The following is a 23640-nucleotide window of genomic DNA, read 5'->3' on the forward strand; positions in this document are numbered from 1 at the left end:
GGGTGTGATAAATTCTTTCTTGCTTGCTTGTTTCTCTTTTTCTTTCCTTTCTCTGTCTTTTAGTATTTTTTTTGGGAGGGGTGTGTATTTGTAAACTCTTTGATAAGGTTTTGAAACATTTTTTACAATTCTGATGCATTTTTGTCATTGCCTGGAGTATGGTACTATTTAAACTCTTTAAATATCTAAAATATGAATCCATAAGGGAACTTCAAAAAAAAGACACAAAGAAAAAAAAAAAAAAAGACACAAAGCACAGTCAATAATATGAGGGCGAAAAAAGGGTAAAACAATTCCATAGATGTTCAGGCTGGAATGTGAGTGCTAAGAAAAGTCTTTGGACAAATTCAACACAGATTTGGCCTCCAGCTCTGAGCTGGCAATTCCAGTAGAAGACCAGACCTCTACCCTGTGGTAAAGAGGTACAGAATAATGCCTCTTTGAATTAGTTTCAAAACGTTGCTGTGATGCAGACGAATTGCTCCTCAATGCCAGAGTGCAGTGCACCAACATAATAGCATATTGTTAAGTCACACTGCCATTAAAGGATATAGTTATTAATCAAATTAAGTCAAAACACAAAGCAAGTACAAATTAGTATCAGATGACATGTCTCACTGTGAGCAAAGGAGAAGGAATGGAGGGGACCTGCCATTTTAAAAGAAAACAATCTTTCATAAAACTAAGACAGAAGGTGAGGGAATATCCCACTACGCAGCAACACGCAGCTGGTATGTGCTGTCTGGACAGTATTTGTCTTTAAATTCACATGACAGTCCTAAAATTCTGCATGTAATTGGTGTCTTTCAGAAGCTTTGGCTAAACTCTGAATAGTGTTTGTTCCTGGATATGTGGAAAGTGTTTACCAAGAAAGATAAAAGTACTTGGAATCTAAGGCACTTAATATTTTATTATTTTGTTCCATCCTGCTACAATTTTTGCCAAAAGTGTAATTTTTAGCTTCAGAAGAAATTTTAATTCTCACTGAAAGATGATTTGGGGCTGGGGGGGCTTTAGTTTACTATTTCCATAAATTTTGTAGAAATGTGTCATTTGTGGGTTGTGAAACTAATCCAGATACTGTGATTTGTGCATGATATAGATAGCCTTTCCCAAAAAGGAACAATGCACTGGTTTTGTGCAACTCTGATAACTAATCACACATGAACACATGGATTTACCCATCCTCACATGGACGTGTGTAGGTGTTCCCAAAAACCACTGCATATTTCTGCACTCCAAATTCTTCCAAGCACAGTTAAAATTGTGAGCAGCTTATTGAAAACAGTGATACTGACAGTGCCTGAAGGTAGGGAAACAACATACAGGAGTGTTTAGTATTAGGATTCTGCATTATGATGTTCACCCTTGCAGTAAATTTAGTTTCTTTATGGATCATCAGAAACAGATACAAAAAGGAAGCACAGCCTCCTGCACAGGAGGAAAAAAGGCCTTTTCCTGCTCTGTTTGGGAGTTGTTGTGTCTGCTGGGGCATTTTTTACTCAGCTATCACAACATAAGCTAACTTCAGAAATATTCTAAGTTTTGCCAACACGTAGGTTTGCATTTTTGCTATCTGTTGGTTCAGTTTGGCACAGGACTGGTAGGTGGTTTTGTGAGTTACCTGTCAGCCCTGAAGTGTGTTTGCCTCATTAATGACTCCTGAGTGTGAAAGTTTGTTTCCCTTCTGCTCTTGCTTCCTGAGTCTATGGTTTCCTCATCATGGTGACATTGCCAAGCGTGGTGCTAACGTGCTTCTTCTGCACAAGAGAATGTCATCCCAGGGGATTACAACCTTAAACAAAAGTCACAGCAGCTAGGCACTCAATCTCAGGTGAATTGCTTAAACAGCCAGTGTTTGTATTAGCTCAAATGTTAATATAGGCTGCTCTCTGCCATTATGTATTTGTTATGGGTGACAACACCTGGAGAATGTATCTTTCAGGACTGGGTGAAGAATAAACATGGGTCTGCCTCAGTTCCATGCTAATAAATGCACTGAGATGCCACAGAGTTTGTAATTAGTCTCCTCACAAGGTAGATCCTGATGGATGAAAGGGGCCTGCAAATAGGGACAGAGCAGAAACTTCTGGAGGGATATTTGTACATGATGATAACTACTGAACTGAGCTGAGTAGATGTTGCTGGATCACTGATGAATAACAAATCATCTCCTTCGTGGCTTTTTGGTGATAACAAGTTCAATGGGTGTATGTGTCATGATAAATGGAAACAAAAAAAAAGAGGATGGTATTTCAGGGAGATTTGAAATCTTGGAAAGACACAATCTTAATAGGCTAAGGTCTAGTAAATCTTTGACCACACTTCTTTATGCCCTATAAAGGTCAGGACATCATTTACCTATACTATGGCTAAAAATGAGCAGGTCTGGAAAGATGTTTCAAGGGTGTTATACTGATAGCAAAGATTTGGAATTCTGAAGGAACAAAGGGCAGAAGGTTCCTGTCAGATACATGCAGCAACACATGGAGAGGCTGCTGTGCTGGTGGCTTTAAAACAAACACCAAACATGTGTACTTCAATCTTTGCTCAATAGGAATGGGTTTTAAAAAGACCCCTTAAATGATTTTGCTTGTTTGAGCTTGTATGGGAGAGAAATCCAGCAATTATTATGGGGTGTTAAAAACAAATCAGCCCTCCTGTAATAGGGCACAACTCCCCTGAAGCAAGTAGAGCTGCACCTGTTTCAATCAGGGCTTCATCTGGTCTGTTGAAGGTGAGTTTGAGGCCCACCAACACCTTTCAGATGGATCTACCATAAGTCAACAGCAGATGATAACAACCTTCAACCTCACCAGTGCACAATCCTCATTCCAGAAGTGCTCAGAGAGCCACATGGGAATACTGGGAAATAAACCTGTTTTGAGAGAGAATGGGTTTTCCACGAGTATCTGTGATTAGTTCTGAATGTTCACGCTGCCAGTGAGCACAGTAATGCAGCCATCTTTTTCTATTGTATCTATGGAGATATGGGGGAGATACCAGAAGATTATACAAATTAAGGAGAATGAATGTATGGTCACATATTAAGGCGATAATAGATTCAAAGAGCTGTTCCTGACTGTGTCTAGATGAAGCAATTCTGATGATGAACCTTAGTTAAAAACAGTTATCGAGATACAATCAGCTTTACACATTAAATATTCCAACCCCAAAAAGGAAACAAAACAGAATCAAAGCTTCTAATCAGTTTATGATCCAGAGATTTTGCCAACCAAACTTATTGGAAGAAGTAATGTAAACAGAAAGATGCAAGCAAAGTCAGTTAAGTGGAATTTAAGCTGTCAAGCTACACTGTAGAACTCCATTACCATATCTCCTCGCTTTTTTTTTAATAGTATTCTCTGAAAAGCACTAGATGTAATAAAGTCAATTTAAAATTTGTTCTACCAATCTTTTGCATCTGTAATTTTCCCATTAAATGTAAATGCCCATGAGGCATGCTATTTGCATTACATTGCATTTACAGTCTTTAAAACAAACTATAAATCCCCTCCTTGTTTCATGTGATTGATGCTGTGTGTATAAATACCACCATAAACCTCAAAGGGGGCTAACAGTGACAGTAAATTAAAGTTTTCAAGTCTGGCAGCATCTCAGCACTTCAGCCCTTGATCTTCAGCAGCGTTGTTAACCCCCACCTCATTGCCCTCCTGAACTCACCTTCTCCCTCCCCCTCTCTTTTTTTCCCACCCCTTTTTCCCTATGCTGTCCTTACTCTGATTTCCTTGGGAAACACCTTTCCATCCATGCAGGCTGACCAGAATCAGGAATATGCTGTTAATTAAAACTGGGCTGCAGCTGTTTGCCAGATAGAGCCAGGTCTGAACTTTGCTGTCTTGGTGTATCTGAGTTTGAGACTCTCAGGCCATCTTGGCTTTGTAAACAATAGTCAGCCACAGCTCTCATGATTGTCCAGCACCATTCCAATAATTAACTGGCTTTCAGGCTTTAAGGCTTTTTAAAATTATTTCTCTGGTTTTAGGGGTCTTTTTGGTGCTTTTTCCTCTTTTCCTTTTCTTATTTCTTCTTGCCTTTCTCTGATATGCTTTCAGGCCATTTGCAGAAGAAATTGAGAATTAAGAGAAACCTTCACCAAGATGGAGGAGGGCATCATGTCACTATTCAGTTTTCTGCTTATATCAGTAACCCCACGATTCCTTATCAATTTTGCAATAAAAATGACCTTGATTTGAACCTACTGAATCTTGTCTTTGAAAGATATCAGCTTCTCTGGTGGTATCTGCCACTGTAAAGTAGGGGACACAATTTATGCTAAAATTATCCAAAAGGCTTCATGGCGGGCCAAACCCAACTTTATCATAGGTAAAATGTACTGCAGGCTAATGCTCACCTACCACCTCCATGGGTCTAGCTCTCTTTTTTTCATATCAGACAAAGCACTCCATTTCCAGTGAGGAAAAAAAAAAGATTATTTTTCTCTTAGAAAGAAAAAAATATTTATGAGAGAATGCTGATAGCACACAGAACATGTGCTGAAATCTCCAGGGAAGAGGGGATTCTTTCCAAACCAGTGAAATGATGGTTGGTAAGATTTTTAAAGATTATGGTCAAAGTGGAAAGGGGAGGGAGGAAAAAAACAGGTAAAATCTGAATGGCAATGAGGCTGGTTACTAATTTTAGGCTACTAATCCTCACAAGAAATCCTCTGAGCATCCAAGAGCAGGTAGAGTGTTGCAGGTGGGTACTTTGTGGGATTTGCATAAATCTCAGGGGAAGGGAAGGTAGCTCTCCTATCACTTTTTTCTCCTACACTTCCCACTCAAGTGGCTCTTCTACTTATGAGTGAGATTTCTATCCTGTCTATGGCATTGTGAGGTGCTCTCTTCTGTAAGCCTCTCTATGCTGTAACATTTGGAAGTCAGTGGTATCCAAAGACCTAACAGGCTTTATGAAATGGAGAGAATTACAACCAAAATGCTTTTCCTGTAGTGTTTCTGAAGACCACCATGATTTGGTAAAAATTAGGAATGTGAATGAGCATTTGTATCACTAAAATGGCTGGGATACGTATGGATATAAAGGGAATAGAAATTAACTGGAAGCTGTGTTGCTGATTTTGAGACCTGGAACAAAAGAAGAGATGCATTTGGACTGGATTCCCATTAAAACAAATTTAACAGCTACAGAGGGTATATGCCATTGGTATTTTTCCTGAGGAAAAGTGTGATATGCATGTCTTGGACATGGAAAATGGTATTCAACAGTCTGCATCAAATTATGGCATAACAGTTGAAAGCTCTTAAACTTCCTATAAACTGGTTCCCCTTGGGTTTTATTTTGGAATTCAGTTATCCACAAGTCTGACAGCACCCAGAGGAAACCACAGTATTTCATATCTTTGGACATGAAAGAGATTTGGAGGTGTCCAGGTCACATAAAATAAATCCCAGGTCTATTCATGCTGATATTGGCTGATATTAACATTTCACTAAACTTTGCCAAGTCTGGATTTATAATAAGCCACCAAGCCAAGCCTGGCTGCCACAGCTTGGTCTTGAGAGCCACATCTTCTCAATATTGTCTTGGGACTGTTTTCTTTGGGCTGATAATTATCAGTTTGGGGTTTCCCATGTTTTTGCTGTGAAGGAATTCCCTTCAGGAGTATCATGAGTGCAAGGGACTCTGCACAAGTCTGGGTATGTGTGTGACACCGTGGCAGAGGAGTTGGGCACAGAGAGGTGTCAGACTGTGGATCAATTTGTATATACTCCTTAAAATAGATCCCGATACGGGAGGGTTTTTTTGATTGAGTCTACTTCTAAAAGTGTTAGAATACTGGTCAGATATTAAACACTCTTTAAAATACCACTGTTTCCATTCTGAAGTATCCCCTTTTAACCCTTTATGAGGGATCCCTGTGTCCCCTCTGCCTGTTTTGCCCTTCAATGTTCCTCCAAGTTTCTTGGACAGACTGTTCTTTCAAAGTTGTTAGAGCAATTTGATTGCAGTCAGCTGTGTGATGCCTTCAGCAGTGGTCTGGGGACATGGCTCCTAATCTTATGAAGAAGTCACTGAATGGGTCTTTCAAACATCCCTTGATTTCCTTATTAGAGGGAGTTCACTCAAAGGCAGAAGCTCAATGTGTGTCCTGCAGGTCATAGAAATAACTCAAGACATTCCTTCACCTAGAAATGAATCTCTGGAGAGCTCAGTTTACTGCAATCAGATTTACGAAGCAAAATGAATAAAGCCCAATTTTGATACTACTAATATATAAACACTCACGCATCTATATATTTTAAATACACTTAAATTTCATTAGCAATGATTGTTTAGAGAAACATCATTACATTCCTGGGCTTGGGAGCCTTCTCCAGGGTTGTGAACAATCAAAGATTTATTTCAGCTTTCTGCACACTGGGAAATGAAGACACAGAATCTCATTATCATGTCTATTAAAAGGCAGAATCTGGGGTACATCTAAGAAAAGATGTATTACTTTTTAAACTGCACTGCAAACTGTGAAGTACTACAGGGACTTGAACTATTTAAAAATACTCTGGGCTTATGAGTAAGAAAAAATAGGGTCTCTTTCCCAAACAGTATAAAAATATCACACCATTAAATTCTTCTGTTATTACAGTCTTGGAAATATGATTGTATCTTCTTTTGCTTGAAGCTGGTTGATCCCTGAGCTTGATGTTGGGGTCGAGGGACCATGGAGGGCTACCAGAGTGAGTTACTTAGGGGACAATGCAGTGGGGGGTATGAACAATGACCAGTTAAATTCTAGTTAACCCCAATTATAAACCTTCACCTTTGTTAATTAGATTAATTCATCAGCAGGCACTGTGCTTACAGTGTCTTGGAGGTGTGTGATCCAACATTTTCACCATTCAGTAAAAGTTAAAATCTTTCATGTCACCAGTCTGTTGCACACAAATGGCCACCCAATATATTACAGTAAAGGTAAAACTGGGTTAAGTTTACCTATAAATTAGAAGGCAACATTTGTTCTAAGGATCCTTCTTAGAAGTGAAAAATTTGCCTTGCAAGCACTTTCTGTAGTTATTAAAGATCTCCAAGCTATGAATCTGAGAGCTTAATTAAAAGCAACAGAGACATGGCCAAGGCAGGAAAGAAAAGGGCTGCACAGCAGTACAGACAATTCTCTTAGATTTTCAACATCTCAGCCTTTCCTTGATCAAAATTTTGCATGCATTGATGCAGTGTCTTAACACACTGACCTCTGGAGACCTGGGTCCAGCCCAGGCCCCTATCAGGGCACAGGTGATGGTGAATGGGTGGCCTGCCAGAGCTGAAAGGTTGGTTATATCTCTTGGTGCCCTGGTGGTCAAACTTCCATGTGGACTTCCCATCAGAGAAGCAAAGTTTATTTTACTGCAGGTGTGGAAAGCAAAGGGCAGCCTTGAACAGCACCTGTTTGGTCTGCGTTGGCTTGATAAATCTTTTTCACAAATGTGAGAATGACTGACCATTTTTCACGCTAGCAAACACCACACAATTAGTTTGCATAAACAGAGACGAGTTTTGCTCTCAGTCCCACACGTGCAATAAATTCACACTGACCCTAGTAAATACAATGGGGGTAATTTCTAATTTATATTTGTGAGAGGGCTGCATTTTAGTCATGAAATATTTCCAACAGAATTTCCCAAGATCATTTGCAGCTCTTCATAAACTCAGTAACACCCCTATGAGGCAGAGATATATAGAATATAGGTAGAGTACTGCATATACAAAATATATATTTCCAATATGCAGTGTGTAAACTGAGGCAGGAGAGCTCAGCTCCTGACAATGTCATTGTTTAACTTCCCATTTGAGTGAAAGACCTCTAGTGATAATATTCAAAGAAACCAAAGAAATATTCAAGAAAACTGTTTATCAAAATGAGAATTTTTTAAGGTTGAGAAATATTTAAGAGCTGGTTACAAAACAGCAAAAAATAGGACTTTGAATCATAGAAGTGCTTTGCTCTCTCCAGCAATGCCCAGATACTTCCCTGTGTCTGCAAAGCTGGAGCTTCTCTTAACCCTGGTTATTTTCTAATTGTGTGTGTGAATGTTGGATGGAGCTTTGCATTTTGGGGGAAGATCTTTTCTTGGCTCACCACCTGGGTAAAAGAATACTGAAATCACTGAGATTTGCTCAAGAAGCCACACTTTATCTTTGTAAAAGGGTTTGAAATGCAGAATGTTTTGGTATATGTCTATGAAAATGTGTATTTGCTTAAGAGATTGCTGTAGCACATTTCTGGCAATTTCTTTCTCTACATTTCAACAGCTACTTGGTTTGGGATGTCTGGACTAAATTGAAATTAAAGGAAAGGATATCATCCTCACTTCACCTGAGAGGCAGGGAGCAGCCTGGAATAGATGCAGGAAGAGTATCTTAAAATTGTTATTCCAGGTAAACAGGAAACGGGTTTAGTCTTAATTAAGAACTATGTGTTTGTAGCTGTTGCAATTGCTCTGTATCAAATATCCAGAACACTGCCCCCTTTTTCATACACTAAGTAGTGATATTGTGCTGCTACCCTCTCCCTGAAAACCAAAAGATCTTATGAGGCAAGCAAACAGAAATTCCAGATTATGGAAATTAATTAAAGCACACAATGCTGCCTTTCTCAACGTTCAGGCTCGGCTAATTAGGGATTAGATTATTCAAGAGCAGCAGATCAATTAGGATTGCTTTCTGTAAAAAAAAACCAAACAAACCAAAACCTCAGTGAAATATAGTTACCTGTTGAAAAGTGAAAGAAATTGTGCCCAAGCACAATGCAGGGATCAACGCACAATACTGCACGTTGACAAAATAAATTATGAAAACAATAATCATGTTTATCCAATCTCTTTGTGCAAAACTGTTATTTTGATTCTAGTGCCAGCTGTCTGAAACTTTAATTTAAGTGCTTGCTTGAGGCAAGACATTTGGGATACTAGTTTAGAATGTTTTATAGCCTAAGCAATATGTTTTACTAACATCAAATCCTATGATGATGATTTTAATGGTAACTATAATATGTTCAAGGGGGTTCCAGAGTGATCTTTGATTTTACCAGAATGCTTGCATGCTTAATGAACCCCGATATTTTTTGGCTTCATTAGCTGCCAGCTCCCCAGGAGACTTCTCTGCAGGAGGTGAGTACTTTGTGTTTTAAAGGGAGACATACCAAGTAACACACTGCACTTTACATTAGTGTCAAATGAATGTGTGTGCAATCTGGAGAAATGCTTAATGAAAGAATTCTCCCCACATTTCAGTAATACAAGCAGACTGATAAAAATAAATACTTTGTAATACTCTAAAAGATCCATTTCGGGGGTTGGTGCCTGTTTACATGCTTAGGAAGAATACATCATCCCTTGACTTGTGGTCTGAGACCCTCCTCTGAAAATCAGGGCTTTTTCCTACTTGTTCCAAGGGCAGCAGGATTGACTGCAAGGAAGAATCCCACTGGAATCCTGGATAACCAGGATTCAATCATTTGTGCAGGAAGTGGTCTCTAGGACATGTCACTGCTCTGGGGACTCTGGCTCTGGTATTGCCCCCACACATCCCTGAGCCCTTTGTGCCTCAGTTTCCAGCAGCACAACAGGGCTGAGGACACTTGCAGGGCCCTGGGACCCCTGTAATCCCTGGGCTTGTTGCCAGCACTGTTTCCCAAAAGATTTGGTGCAAAAAAAGGTTTGGAATTGATGCCTGGAGAAGCTGTGGCTGCCCCAGCCCTGGAAATGTCCAAGTTGGAACAGGTTTGGAGCAACCAGGGCTAGTGGGAGGTGTCCCTGCCCATGGCAGGGGGTGGGATGAGATGATCCTTAAGGTCCCTTCCGACCCAAACCATTCTGCGATTCCATGATTTTATAATTCATCATATGTTCAGAGTTTTCTGAATCCACTGAAGTAGACGATGGAAATATTCTCAGTGGGTTTGTCTGCTCTCTACTAAAAAGCAACAAGTTGGGTAAAAAACATTGATGTATAATTTTTAACTACAGTGATTTCCAAATCGAAAGATTTCTTCAGGCTAAAGGTACTGGTTCTGTGCTTTCTTTATTTTTCTATCTTTTTTTTTTTCCTTCTAAGTTTACTTCTTTTGAATGAAATATATCCTTTTCAATGAGTTTTTTTGGCACTTTAACACGTAGCCTAACCCAGAAGTTGATGGCTTCTAGAAATAACAGCTTTGAAAGGGATTTTTTTCAAGGAGGAAGATTTAATTTGCTGCATGTTAACACTGACTCATTCATGTTTTATCAGAGCAAAACAACTGTTTGCACTAATGTATATATTATATATAATTATACTACATAGTTTTTTTTCCTTCAACTGATCACATAATCTCACTGATTCAAATATAAAGCTTTTTAATTGAAGATAATCGGTCTTGGTTTTTTTTTTTTTAATATATAATGAATATCCATTTTGAAAAACTATACTCTTAAATCATACACTCTTAAATCATTTTAAATGCATAGCAATTCTGGGTAAGTCTTAATAAAAGGAAAGTTTGGGCCCAGATCTCCTGGGTCTAATGCATTACCTGCACGTGTAGCCTTCATGAAGCCATTAAGTTTTAAACTAATACAACATTCCACAACCTACAGCCTCTGGGCCATTTGCAACACTCTGGGATGATTTTTCTGGCCTGTGACTTTTCTCTTCCTGTGTTTTTCCTGATGGCTCCTCACAGATCAGCTCAGAGCTATGTGCATTGTTCGACAGAATTAGCAATCAGATCTCTGCTCCCAGCCAGCAGCCTTTTCTCTGTTTAACTGTTCCATTTTCTGACTGGATTTCTAGCAGTTTCTTTCTAGTATTACTTTTGAAACCAATTTTTCACTCTAAAAAAATATTTGTCTTCCTCATCTTTCCCATGCACAATATTTGGTGGGTTATTTACTCGTTGTATATTCTTTTACTAGTGGACATTCTCTAGAAGAAATATTAAATCACAGTCTTTACAATGCAGGTTATGTGGCTGCAACAGAATAGTCCTAATTTGGAGTTAATTCTCGTCATTTCTTTTTTTTTAATTGATTTACTTTCCCCTTTCTGATTTTGAGCAATGGACCTGAAACATGATCACACAGTTGGATGATTTCATCTGAAGAAAGTTAGGAAAGTGGTTTTGTACTGTTTTATTTATTTATTTTTACTGCTGGTGACAAAAATATGGAACTGAATGAGAGGTTATTTCATTCAGCCAATTTATTTTCTCTGATGGAAACTGAATGGTTCTAAGTCATCCTGGACTCCACTAGGTTTGACATCCATTGGACAACGTGGGTCATTTTTATTCCATTAGTGTTTGTTTCCATTGCAAAGAATCCTCTTCCTGCTCAAATTTATGTCAGAGATAATAATCTATCTCTTGTCACTTTTCACTATTAAGGGGCTGAACCAGTTCTGATATTAGTAAACACTTGATGTTCTTGTGGTTACAACAAAGAAAGGGTTTATTCTATTTCCATCTAAGATTAGCAGATGCTATGTGGTTTTGAATATTTACTTTAAATGGATTGACATGGCTTTTACAGCTGTAACTCCCAACTCATGATCTGTGATAAGGAGAAAATCTGTGAGGTCACCAGAAATTCACCACAATCTAGATTTTTTCCACATCTAAGGCAAGGATTTTACATACCAAGAAAAGACAATGGAGATGTGTTCACAGGGGATGTGTTTTAGTGTCAGAATAATGGTTTCACTCAGTGGTCTTAAAGGTCTGGTCCAACCTAAATGATTCTATGATTCTCTACATTTTGGGACAGAGCTAAGGAATTTGATGTAGCATAGAAAAGCTGCATGACAAGACCTGACAAAATGAGACAGCTGTGGTTGGATGTGATGCACTGGAGCTTAGACCCAAATGTACCAGCTCAAACCAGAAACAGCTCTGGCTCCTCTGTGCAAGGATGAAACTTTCCCTCCATCTAGAAAAGAATTAGCAAAGAAGTCCCATCATAATGGAAATCAGGGTATGTGGAGAAAAGAATGTGGGAAGTTCCAGACTCAATGCTGCAAGTCAGCAGCATTGTTTGGACAGTCATATTTCACCTTAAAATTATGGCTACCATTGAAAGCATCAAAAGCAGCAAAAAAACCCTGGAATGCCATTTTCATTAGTTAAAAAAACTCCACATGTGAACCTCTTGGTGAAGACAAAAGGAAATGCTGTAATTTTCAAGATACCTCTTAATGAAATTACATGTTAGATCCGTGGGAGTAAATGACACAGCAAGAACTAATTGAGATTCTGCAATATACAACAAGAAGTCCCATTGCATTTTTATTCAGTATTCACCATGTGCTGAGCAGGACTTTGAACACTGAATGCTGGCTGGGGATGCCTTGCAGCACAGATATTATTAATAATGGTCAAACCCACGTATGACATTTCCTATTGCTTCTCAATTACTGGATTTAGTGAGCATCCAGCATAGAGGAAAAGAAGAGCAACAACTTTACAGGATATAAGGTGCAGATGTACCTGGAAATGCAAACAGCCCAATGCTGATATGAGCTACAAGACCACCCATGAGCCCTTGAGTACATATCCATCAGTGGTACAGGTTCCTCATTACACAGAAAGATTTTTTTCTTTTTGTTCCACTCCTGTAGATTCAGTAACTTTGCTTTTACAACTTTGCTTCACTGAACAATGACAACAAATGTGTTGATTGTTGCAAAAAACATATATCTTAATATGCATTTTATTCTTTTGTCTATGTATTTCTGCTGAAAATCCATAGCAGATCATAAAAAACACTTTTAAAATAAAAACACATCTTAAAGGCACCCTGTGAGTGCAATTAGAAACATTTCCCATCATACAGCAAAGATAATGTATCCTAAATGCTCTTAATTTCATACATCTGTTATGCTCTGTCATGAATTTTTTTTCCCCTCCCAAGACAATTTTTGAAGATTTCTGCCAATTTAATTCAATTTAAAGCTTTTAATGTCAGCTCAGCAGGTCATGCCACTTTCTCCACATTTGTATTAGGCTTAGAGAAGTCAGAAATATGATGAACACTTTTCATCAGTACCCTATACTCATTACAAATAGCCATTGCATTTTGCCCCATTATTTGTTGAATAAATTTTGCAATTGTTAATTTTTTGTCTCTTTTATGCATACACAACACATGTGCATGTGCACACATATGCAGTACCATTTTATCTGGTATTTTCTTAGGCCACAAGTCCTTTGTACTGTTTTCAACACTGCAAAGTGTCTTCCTAATTCCCCTTCTTTCATGATAGTTCTGCAACTGTTTTTTGAATGATTATTGAACAATAACTGTACTTTAGTTTTTGGCATTGTCTTGTAACTATCTGACTTGCTATTATTATCCATTTTTTTTTAAGAGCTATCCATTCTGCTTACTGAACAATTTTCAAGTTCTGGAGCAAGTTAGATGGCTTAGAGTTATATGTGTCAGAAATCCATAATAACCTGAATATTACTATATTTTGTTCTGCTTCTATTACACTGCTACTGTGAAATTTGAACTAATTCATTGTATCTGTATCTGAGTAGTTGCACTGTCACTGAATACCAGGAAAACACCCAAAATGTTTCTTTTTTTACCTTTATGTGGGAAGAGTGGAAGGATGGAGGGGGCATGAGAAAAAATGCTCTATTTGTAAATATGTGTATATATTACTAACACTCTGTCTTTAATTTGAGAGAAGTTGTGTGAAGCTCAAGATTTCACTTGAAAAGGAAATCACCAGTCCTAGGGGGTGATATATTTAAAGAGACACTGCACTCTGATAGCCCAGCTCCTGGCTGTACACACACCTGAGGAGGCCTTGGATATTCCAGGCCCGGGAGAAAATGTTTATTCCAAGGAGGTGGTGATTCAGGATTCCCTGCTGCTGAGAAGCCAGGTTTCCTCAGAGTGGTCACCATTGCCTGCTGAGACAAGGGAGCTCCAGGACTGCTTCACTGGAAACTCTTTGCAGCCTTTGCTGACTGAAATTGCACAAACACGAAGAGTTTTCCTTTGCTAAGCCCCTGGTTTGGGATCACCACCCAGCCACAGTGAACCTTCCCCATTATCCTCACACCTCCACAGCCAAACTGGTGTTTTTCACAACAACATGTTCTCCAAAATCACATTTCTCTCCTTACCATGCAAATAAATGTTCAGAGTCTAAATGATCATTGGTTCCTGTGGCCCTACTGTAACACACTGCCTCAGCCTTGCTTGAGGGTTGCATTCCAAAGAGTTTCCCAAAATAAGTCTCAAAATTTCCTGCAAAGGCCAAGACTTGGCTTGTCTTCCATCAGACCAGCTTTTTTGGAGTCAGGACAATCATACACTCCTGAAAAAAGGAGTGTAGTCCTTGAGACCAGGTTCACAGACCTCACCTATCAGCCTCTCAGCTGTGCTTTTGTTTACTTGATTCTCAAATGAAGTTTCAGTTGCAGTTCTGAGGAACTGTACCAGTGGAGAACTGAGTTAACACAGGGACTGATTTATGGAGTCACAATCAGCCTCTCAACATTTTCCTTCATCCCCAGGTGGGATGTGGAGTCCTTGTTCCCTCAATGGCAGTTTGAAAAGTTGTGGAGATGTTTTGTTTATGCACTGACATTTGAAACAAAATATTTTTACTTTGTTGAAGCAGAATTTACAAGTTTGACTTTTCTGAGATGGCCCCAGTCATTTAATTTTGTGACAATAAAATCCTGCACTGCATTTTCCCAGATTTTAAAACACCTCTCAGTTACCCCATCTCTAAGTCAAAAAAAGCTCAATCCAACGGTAAATAATCACAGAATTTGAGGCTACATTTCTCCAAAAGGACCAAGAAAAATGGCAGAAATAAATCTGCAGTGTCCCTGAGTTGTGTGACATGCCTCAGTGGGAAGTTTATACAGCATTAGTGCTCCAGCTAAATTCAAATGGCTAAATATCCTGACAGGGACAAGTCAGTTTTAAATTATATACATTGAGGTTTATATATAAAAATCTTCTGTGCCCCTCGTCCCCATCAGCATAGCCTTTCACCCACATGTTTTGATTTTATTGAGATAAGAAAGTGATTTTCCAAAAGAGAATTCCAACACAGGTTTTGCTATAAATTGTTTCACTTTCACCCTTTGTGGTATAAAGAAGCTGAAACACATCAAGATCTGCAAGCAAAGCAGTGAATCTGTTTTCCCGAGGGAATTAATGGCCAGGGAAATAAAATCAAGGAGAGATTTTACGTTCTCAAAAACAGGGCAAAAATGTCTCGGAAACAGTTAATTCCATTACAAGAGCCTGGCCTGGCAGTCTGGGGAGATGGTCCTGTGCCTCATGACTGCACACCAGCTCTAACACTGCTACAATTGATCGGGAAAGCAGATTTAAAATATCAGTCTAAGGCTTTTATAATTATCTTAAAATAATCGTTTCACCGCTCGAAATGAATACAGCCGCAAAGCAAACCTTCCAGGCTGCTCACCACACACTAACAGACACAGACTAATGACCCTGGAGAGCAGGCCAGCCCTTCTGATGCAGCATCCTCTGCTCTCAAAGACTAAAGTGACGTGTCCTCTGCTCCCCACGTGTTCTGCCGACCGGGAGTGAAGCCACATCACTTCCAACACAATCCCAAAAATGACACCTGTTCAGCACAGACACCACCCAGGGACTCCCAGAGCCAGTCCCTTGCAGCTCTGCAATCAAAGATCAGTTTTCAATGAAATATTACTTACTTGAATCAATGTTGTCTTGATTCTTCGTGAAGGGTGCAGCAGGCATAAAATGTGATATTGATTTCTGAGATGTAGCCTGGTCCTCTCTTCATGGCCATTTCAAAAAATGCAAAGTATTTCTTTTCTTTCACACCACAGATCACGTCATCTTTACAAACGGGAGATCAAGGCCCTTTTATGTTGCCTCATATTTATCTCCTGCCCTTTTTTTCCTGTCCTCCTCTCTTCATCTTGCAGTTTTTCTTTCTCCTCCTTGAGTTTTTATTGCCTCTTCGGCTCTCCTCTTAGCTCCTGTTCTAATTTCTGCCTTTTTCCCTGCTCTCCTGAGTGCTTTTAGATTCTGATCTAATTTCTCATGTCTTCTCCCAGTGCTGCTCTCTCTCCTTTCTATCTTTCTGACCCTCACCTGTTCTCCTTTCTGCATCTCTGACTCCAACTCCGCTGCTCCCCTTACGATGCTCCGGCTCTGGATTTTCCTCCTCGTCGTTCCCCACATCGCTCTTGGGCTGTTTTTAGCACTCATTTCAATATAGTTTTCCCTGCTGTATGCACAAATACAATGTCCCAGCCTCTCATAATAATACATCTCTTTTCTAGGTTGCCTCCCATTTCCACGATTAGCATGCATATCTTTTTAATGAAAGCTGCAGAAACGACGAGGAACAAGGCTCCCTAAATATGTAATCTGGTGCTGCCAGCCTCCCATAATAGACAAGGGCTACTTTTTTTTCCTTTCCAGAAGCCAATATGAATTTAAGCCTATCTCACTGCTTTGGTTTAAATAATTTTGGAGCTAGAGAGGGGTCCAGACCAGAAATCAGAAAGCCAAAACTGTCTCTCAGTGTTCTAGGCCATGAAAGAGGGAAGAATTAATATATTTTCCAGCTATATTCTGGAGCAGCAATTTTAGATAGAAAAACTAGAATTTTCTGAATATAGCACTGGCTAGGTGACCAAAATTAAAGATTTTATCTGTGAAACGTGCAACAGAGGCTTGAGCAACAGTTAAGACAGGCTATGTCTGAAACAGCCTCCAATGCCAGCACTACTCTGGTGCTCTGCAAGGTCTCAGAGGAAGGCTCATCATATCCTTGATATCCAAACCATGTTACTAAGCAGCTTGCCCGTTTTGCCAAGATTTGAAAACAATTCTTGCTTAGTTTTTGGGAGCTGAAAAACTTGCAGTGCATAATGACTTGCCTACAAATATCCTGGCTGATGTGTTGACTGTCATCCCACACTCTTGGGGCTGATCGTATATATGGCAATGATTTGATACCATAATTGGATGAACCCAAAGGCTTAGACTTAGGTCTACACTACAAATAGTTGTGGTTGCAAGCCTGAAATTCTCTTTCAATTACTTCATGTGTTATTTACTTAAGACATAGTTTGAAAATAGTTACGAGTAAATTAATTCACTAAGGTCAATTTAAAAAAAGGGTTTGAATGCCCTGTCAACATAGGTTTCTTTCAGACTAAAAAATAAGTAAACATGAAAGTACATCTGATAGACTATTAAAAAATATTTGAAACATTTATTTACATACAAGCCCCCTAAAACTAATATTAACCAATCTTTCTTGCTTTCATGTTAAAGTTTAATGATTCTATTTATTTCCCATCATATGACACCAGTTCCATCCATCATGGTCCAAGGAGTTCTGACATCTTCATTTTGTACTCTGATTCCTTCTTGGTTCTGAGAGCAGAAACCTGTATTTTCTGCCAGGGTGGAGAAAAATAACATTGTTACCTTAGAGATACCTCAGACATGGTTAAGACTGTGGACATGAGTCTTCTGTGCAGAGAAGAAGTTCTCTGGCAGGCAGAAATCCAGAGTATCCCACTGGAGAACCTGATCCAAAACCAATGAGAAATTGGGCCATCTAGGGCCCAATTTCTCTCAGTTTGGCTTTGACCCAGGAACATGCCCTTCTTCTGAACAGGAAATCAAGTTTTTGAAACAGATTCAAAAGGACGACGAATTACTCAAGACTCTGGTAATTTACATTTCACACAAGTTCTGTGGAAATCATTAGAGCCACTCCTAATCGCAGTAGCAAAACTTCAAATCTCACACAGCTCTCCTGGAGTTATCTGTGTTTAGAGCAATGTGGCCTGACAATTTGGTTTAAGTTTTGTTTGATTGAGTCACAGAAGTATTTAGCCCAAATTAGTACATCCTGCGAGATGAAATGTGAAACCATGGCGCAACACAGACACATTTCTCTTTAAAAGCCATGTTTGGAAGAACTTAAGAACTTTGAACGCTTTAAAGCTATTAAGTGGACAGCTTTTGAGTTAGATTTGCCTTAGTACTGACACTGATCTCACAGGAATGCAACAATCTTTGCCACAAATCCTATGCTAAGGCTTTCCCTCTGTTGTTCCATGATGTCCATGTCCAGTACATTATTTCATGTGATTGACTGGGTGACAACTCACCCAGCCCTGTGTCTCTAAACTGGAAGTTGTCTTCAGGAAGTTTTTTGCTGAAAGAAATGCCACTTTTTGAAGAGTCTTCATTGGAAAATATTTTATTTCGCTATAAATGCCTCGAAGGAAGAATTCAAATTCAGTAGAATCTAATATAACATGTCATTTTATATTCCAGCATTCCAGCAGGCAGAGGTAACACAGTTCAGTGAAAGCACACGTTCCTTCCGACACGCTGTTTAGTTGAAATGGTGTGTATGTACATTTTATGTATTTTTTTTCTTTGGTTTGGTCTTTAAAAGATTTTTTTTTTTCAATTTAAAAGCTTTAATTTTTCATAAATGCAACCACTTCTGTTTGGGAAATAGAAGGCTGAATGAAATTTTCTGTGAGAGTATTCCTGGCTGTGTTAGGATCAATCAAATTGCTCAGGAAAATATAGTTGGAGCTTTTGTGGTTTGGGCTAATTGGTGGCATTAGCTGTTATTATCAGCTTGATAATAATGTGTATCTTAGACATCTGGAATTATTTCTACACCTTGGTAGGTAACCTGGGAGATTGGAACCTGGTATGTACCTGCAGACTTCTTGAATTTAAGATAATACTGAAAATTAGTCCAGAATTCACATGCAAGGATACCTGAATCAGATGCTTCCTGTGTGTTTAGTCAAAATAAATCCTGCATCTGTACTAACTCAAACTAAGAGAAATCTGGAGATAGGCCATACATAAATACTTTATAGAGTGTTGTGTACACTAATTAATAAACACAAATTTCAAAGAGCTTTCTGAACCTTGAATAAACATTGCTTAAACAAATGAACACAAATTATTAATAGAAACTGTAATCTCCCTCTCTAACTATTATTCTTACTGGGCCCTAACTACTTTGATACCAGAAGATTAGAAGAATAAAACCAAGTTAGCTTTGCCAAACAGGAAAATAAAATATTCCAAAGAACAAAAGAAATAATCTTAAATCTGAGGCCCTGCACAAATAACAAATCTTGTCTTGCCCAAACCTTGGTGTTGAACTTCTAATGGTAAAATCTGTGCCTTCCACTAACTGTTAGATATTCTTGCATGACTGCAGTGTTGTTTTATGTATGTGAGCCAACCTTGCAATAGAAGGTGACAAACAAAAAAGATGGAAAAATATATAAAATGGTAAAAAAAAAGAAAAAAAGGCCTACTTGCCACCTCAGGCTTTAAAACTCTTCTTACACACTTCAGCACGAAGTCTATTAAAGCAGAATATAGTGGAAATACAATATACAGCAATGAATGTCTCCAAACCAGCAATTTAGCGCTAAAGCTGAGGGCAGTTCTTATGCACCGACTTTTAATACCGAGACGATTTGTGGTCTCACAAAGTTCCTGCCTTGGGCAAGAATTGTGCAGTGCTCTAATAGGTCTAGTTTGTTGACTGTCAGAATAATGGAGAAATTGGTAGCAGAGGGCCTGAGCGCTGTAAACAGCTGAGATAATTAGAAGGTCTGTCAGGAGGAGAGTCAGGCTAAAGCAGTTTGCGTTCTGTCACAGGGAGGAAAGTATTCATTCAGAAGGCTGCTGGATGATGTGGGATGTGTTGCCTTGTGTCCTCACAAGCTTGCCTGGAGATGGAGGAAAAAGTGCTTCTCGTCGACTTAGCTGGCTTTCTCTACCCTCTTTCCTACTGCAGGCTTGTGAGAGTTTATATTTCTTATTAATAAAATACATCTTGCAAGCAAAATGCTGACTTGCTGTTTTTTAAGCCAAGCTGCTGGGTTAATAGGATGCTCAGAGTCAGGCAGGGCAGTGCAGGGGGGCTGTGGAAGCTGCAAGGGTTGAAGGAAAGCATTTGTGAAGAGCAGACGTGAAAAGAATCCTCCCCACACCCCTCCAAAAAAAACCCCAACCAGCTGAGTGTGTGGTTGTGTCACCACCTTGAAGAGGGTGCTCCTGTATAGACAGAGAACTGTTCCATAAGTTGTTAACATGAGAATTCTGGTGCCTTAGCCAAGAAACTAGACAGTGGGAAGTTCAGCAATCTAGAAATTGCTGTGACTAAGCCTTTTCTAGGCAACGACATGCCTAGGGATGGAGTAAGCCAAAGATTTCAGGGCTGGTTTGTGGTTTTGGTTCTTACTTTAGGGCCTGACTTCTGGAAAGATGGAGGTTGGCTGTCTTCCACATAAAAAGTCTTAGAGATCAGAAACTGGTTCGTTAAAAAGATAATCACTTGAATTTGATGGTGTTTCAAAAAATGCAGAATTAGTATAAGACTATAATATAGTGCAGGGCATTCAGAAGTGAGTGGGGAATGAGGCTGCTGAGGTTGGGATGTTAATGCTTAATAACAAGCAAATATTATTAAGTTTTGAGTTATAGTGAAAGGGGAGAGACTGGGACAGGCACATGGCCAAGAGACCTTTGTCCTTCTCCTTGCTCTGCCTTTAACAAGTCACACATTAACTTTGCTCTCACTGAGGCTCTGCACCTCACCAAAGAGCCTTGGGGATCCATAGGTGTCAGATGATTTTCAGGCTGCTGTTTATGGATGCTGCCATGGCCTCCATCTCACAGGGTAGAACGGGGAAAACAGATTCTTGCACGCTGTTTTAATTTAATGTGGATTTCTCCAAGGATTACCACATTTTCCTGGGTCTGTGGGAAAGAGAGAGGCAAAACAGAGGCTAGGAGTGGATATTTTTAAAACTTGGACAGTCCAAAGCCACCAAAGCAAGGAATTATAAGGGACCTGGATCCACTCAAATATGACATCATTCAGACAGCAATATTTGGCATTGTTTCTCCTGCAACATCCACATCCCTCCTACTCCACTGCATTTTAGAGTAAGGGGCAGATAATTCTTCACCATCAGTTTCTGCCCCTGGTTCCCACAGTCCTTCTGAACACCTGAAGAGCTGCTGCTTTAATAATTCGGTTGTCTTTTTGACAGGACTGGAGGAGTCTTTTTTAAGCTCCTGCAGCACAGTGGAGCAGCAGGCAGCAGACAGTGCATGATTGCATTGGGACTTCAGAGCAAACTCCAGCTCGCTGTCAATGGCTGTGTGCCAGACAGCTCCGCCTGCAGAGAGCAAAGCCTTCCAGAAGGCTGAGCATCCAAAAAGGAGACTGTCAACATCCCCCTGAACAGTGAGAGGGGGAATCGCCACGGAAAAAAAAGGGAGCAAGCTGGAAAATTGAGGTGTATGGGGAGAAGTGGTGTAAAAGGGCTAATTATCTTCCTATTCCCCTTGCACGCCTATTAAAGACCACCAAAAATAGCATCTGCTTAAGGATGAGGGGTTTTTTTTCCCGCCAGTTAAGTTAAATGGACATCCCACCTGTTGTTTGGTGAAGTGAGATCACTCAAGGAAGATGGAGTTGGCCAGAAGCCACCTCCTGACAGTGAGAGGCAGGTCTGAACAACAAAGTTTGGATCAAGATCTGAACTTCTCTCCCATCCAAATGTGCTTGGATCCGGAGGCTGGCTGACACCCATCTCTGCTACATCCACTCTGTGATTATGTGTGAATGGCCCTAGTGCTCCTCACTACACCCCATGTAATCACTTGCATTTGGGCATCATTCTGCAAGAAAATCTGCTGTCACGATGGCAAACGTGTGTGATGCTTTGCCGGATGGAGATTCACCCCTAAACCTCACCAGACATCAGTTTTCACCTGGGAACACGCTAACTGAGCTTCACTGATGACAACTTCCATATTTACAGGTCTCATTATTAAGTCAGCTTGAACTCCAGGTTTGAATGGAGGCTCCTTTCCCAAACTGATACCGAAACAATGGGTGTTTGGCAGCCTGTGCAGTGGGCCTGATTCTGACTCTTCACATCTGGCTCCTGCCTGTGCAGTCCCATGGACTTCAGTGGGATTGTTCCTGAGCAGAATTTGATGAATACCATATTGTCCTATGTATCACCCACAGATTATCAATAAAAACTGTGATTCATCAGCAGTGTGGTTTACAGGCATATGTAAGCTATGTGAGGGGAAGTTGACTCTGGGGCTCCCTCTTTCCCAGTAGTCCCATTGCCTCTAATTCCTGCCCCATTTGCTTCTTTTACCCCCAGTCTCAGTGCTTCAAATTCCTCCCTACTTTGGGTTCTGCCCTGCCCTCTTCACCTCTGATTCTGTGTGGTTTGTGAGAAGCCATCTGGGGATGCATTTTCAAATGTCAATGCTTTTTAAGGAATACTCAATATATGCAAAACAGCAAGCTAGCTAATTTTTTCCCTTTTCTTTTTTCTTTTTTTTTTTTTTTCTTTTTCTGTTTGCTCTCTGAAAGATAGAAGGAAAAGAAAATGAAGAGAAGTTTCAGTTTTCTGACCGAAATTGAATCTGGAAAAAAACCCCATGCATTACATGGGTTTATTTCATTTCATTTTCATATTTCACAATATTTCATTTACTTGAAAGTTATTATTATTTTAAACTTTAAAAATATAAGTTTGACTTTTTTCTAGAAATATCCTTCTGAAACAACAACAAAAAAAAGAAATTATTTGTTTCGAAAGAAAAAACAAAAGATTCTGACTTCCTCTTTCTGTGGTCCCAATAAGTTATTCAGAGTTTAACACATATTCTGGGAACATGTTTCTCAGAAAAAAAAAATGCCTTTAAAATCTAATTTTGATTAACATGAGGGAAGAGGTGAACCAGAGCCCCTGCATTTGAGGAATCATTTACTCACCCTTAAGGTGGGAAAAATGAACAGAGGTGAAATCCATAATAATTTTTGGCACAGAAGCTCTTTTTTCGGGAGTCACGTACACAGCTGTGACGAACTGCACATAATGTCATGTATCTCACCCAAAGTCTTACAGCAAACCTCGGGCAGAACCATGAGTACAAGTGCACTATGTGTGGTTCCTTGCTATCTGTAGTAACCACACATAAATGCTGGTTTTATATAATTATGTGCAGCTAGTCTATAACCAAAAGTATAATTTTCACTTTGTATTGTGCTCTTTCCAAGTTTTTTTAAAAGTGAGGACTGTATGTAGCAATCATGGTTGATGCCCTCAGTTGACCTTCAACCAAAAATGAGGTCTTGTTTCTTTGGAAAATTATCCAATAACTTCTGACCTCACATACACTTCAGCTACTGTCAGAAGAAAGAGGCAATAAATAGTGCTATGCAAAGAAAACAAAATGATTATCCTACAACCTAATAAGCAATTACAAAGGGCAAATTACTTTTACCCTCAGTAATTTTCTGCCATTAGATAATTAACATCAGAAGTATTAATGATCATTTTAACAAATTACCATATAATTATAATGTGTTTCTTCATTTAGCCCTACATATTGTACAAATCCTTCTAAGATTTGTCTATTAATTGAAAATACATTATTTATCGGTTTAGCTGAGTAACAACCCACACTGGTAACTAAACCCATTAAAGAAATGCTGTACTGCTTGTAACTAGCTGTCACCCTGTGGTCACCAGAACAATTCTTAGTG

The 23640-nt window shown here is 39.4% G+C and overlaps 1 long non-coding RNA gene across 1 annotated transcript in view; it reads right to left on the minus strand.

Moving 5' to 3' along the window:
* Positions 1–16193, minus strand: part of LOC139596767 (uncharacterized) — a 133773-nt gene extending 117580 nt beyond the window's left edge. The window contains exon 1 of the long non-coding RNA XR_011681448.1: positions 15731–16193. This is a non-coding gene — a long non-coding RNA (uncharacterized lncRNA). The remainder of the gene's footprint in view (positions 1–15730) is intronic.
* Between the last annotated feature and the right edge of the window lie 7447 nt (positions 16194–23640).

The sequence above is a fragment of the Agelaius tricolor genome, unplaced genomic scaffold (genome assembly GCF_023055355.1).
Source record: "Agelaius tricolor isolate 1412-34295 unplaced genomic scaffold, bAgeTri1.0.p SCAF_16, whole genome shotgun sequence".
In the NCBI taxonomy this organism is placed as follows: Eukaryota; Metazoa; Chordata; class Aves; order Passeriformes; family Icteridae; genus Agelaius; species Agelaius tricolor.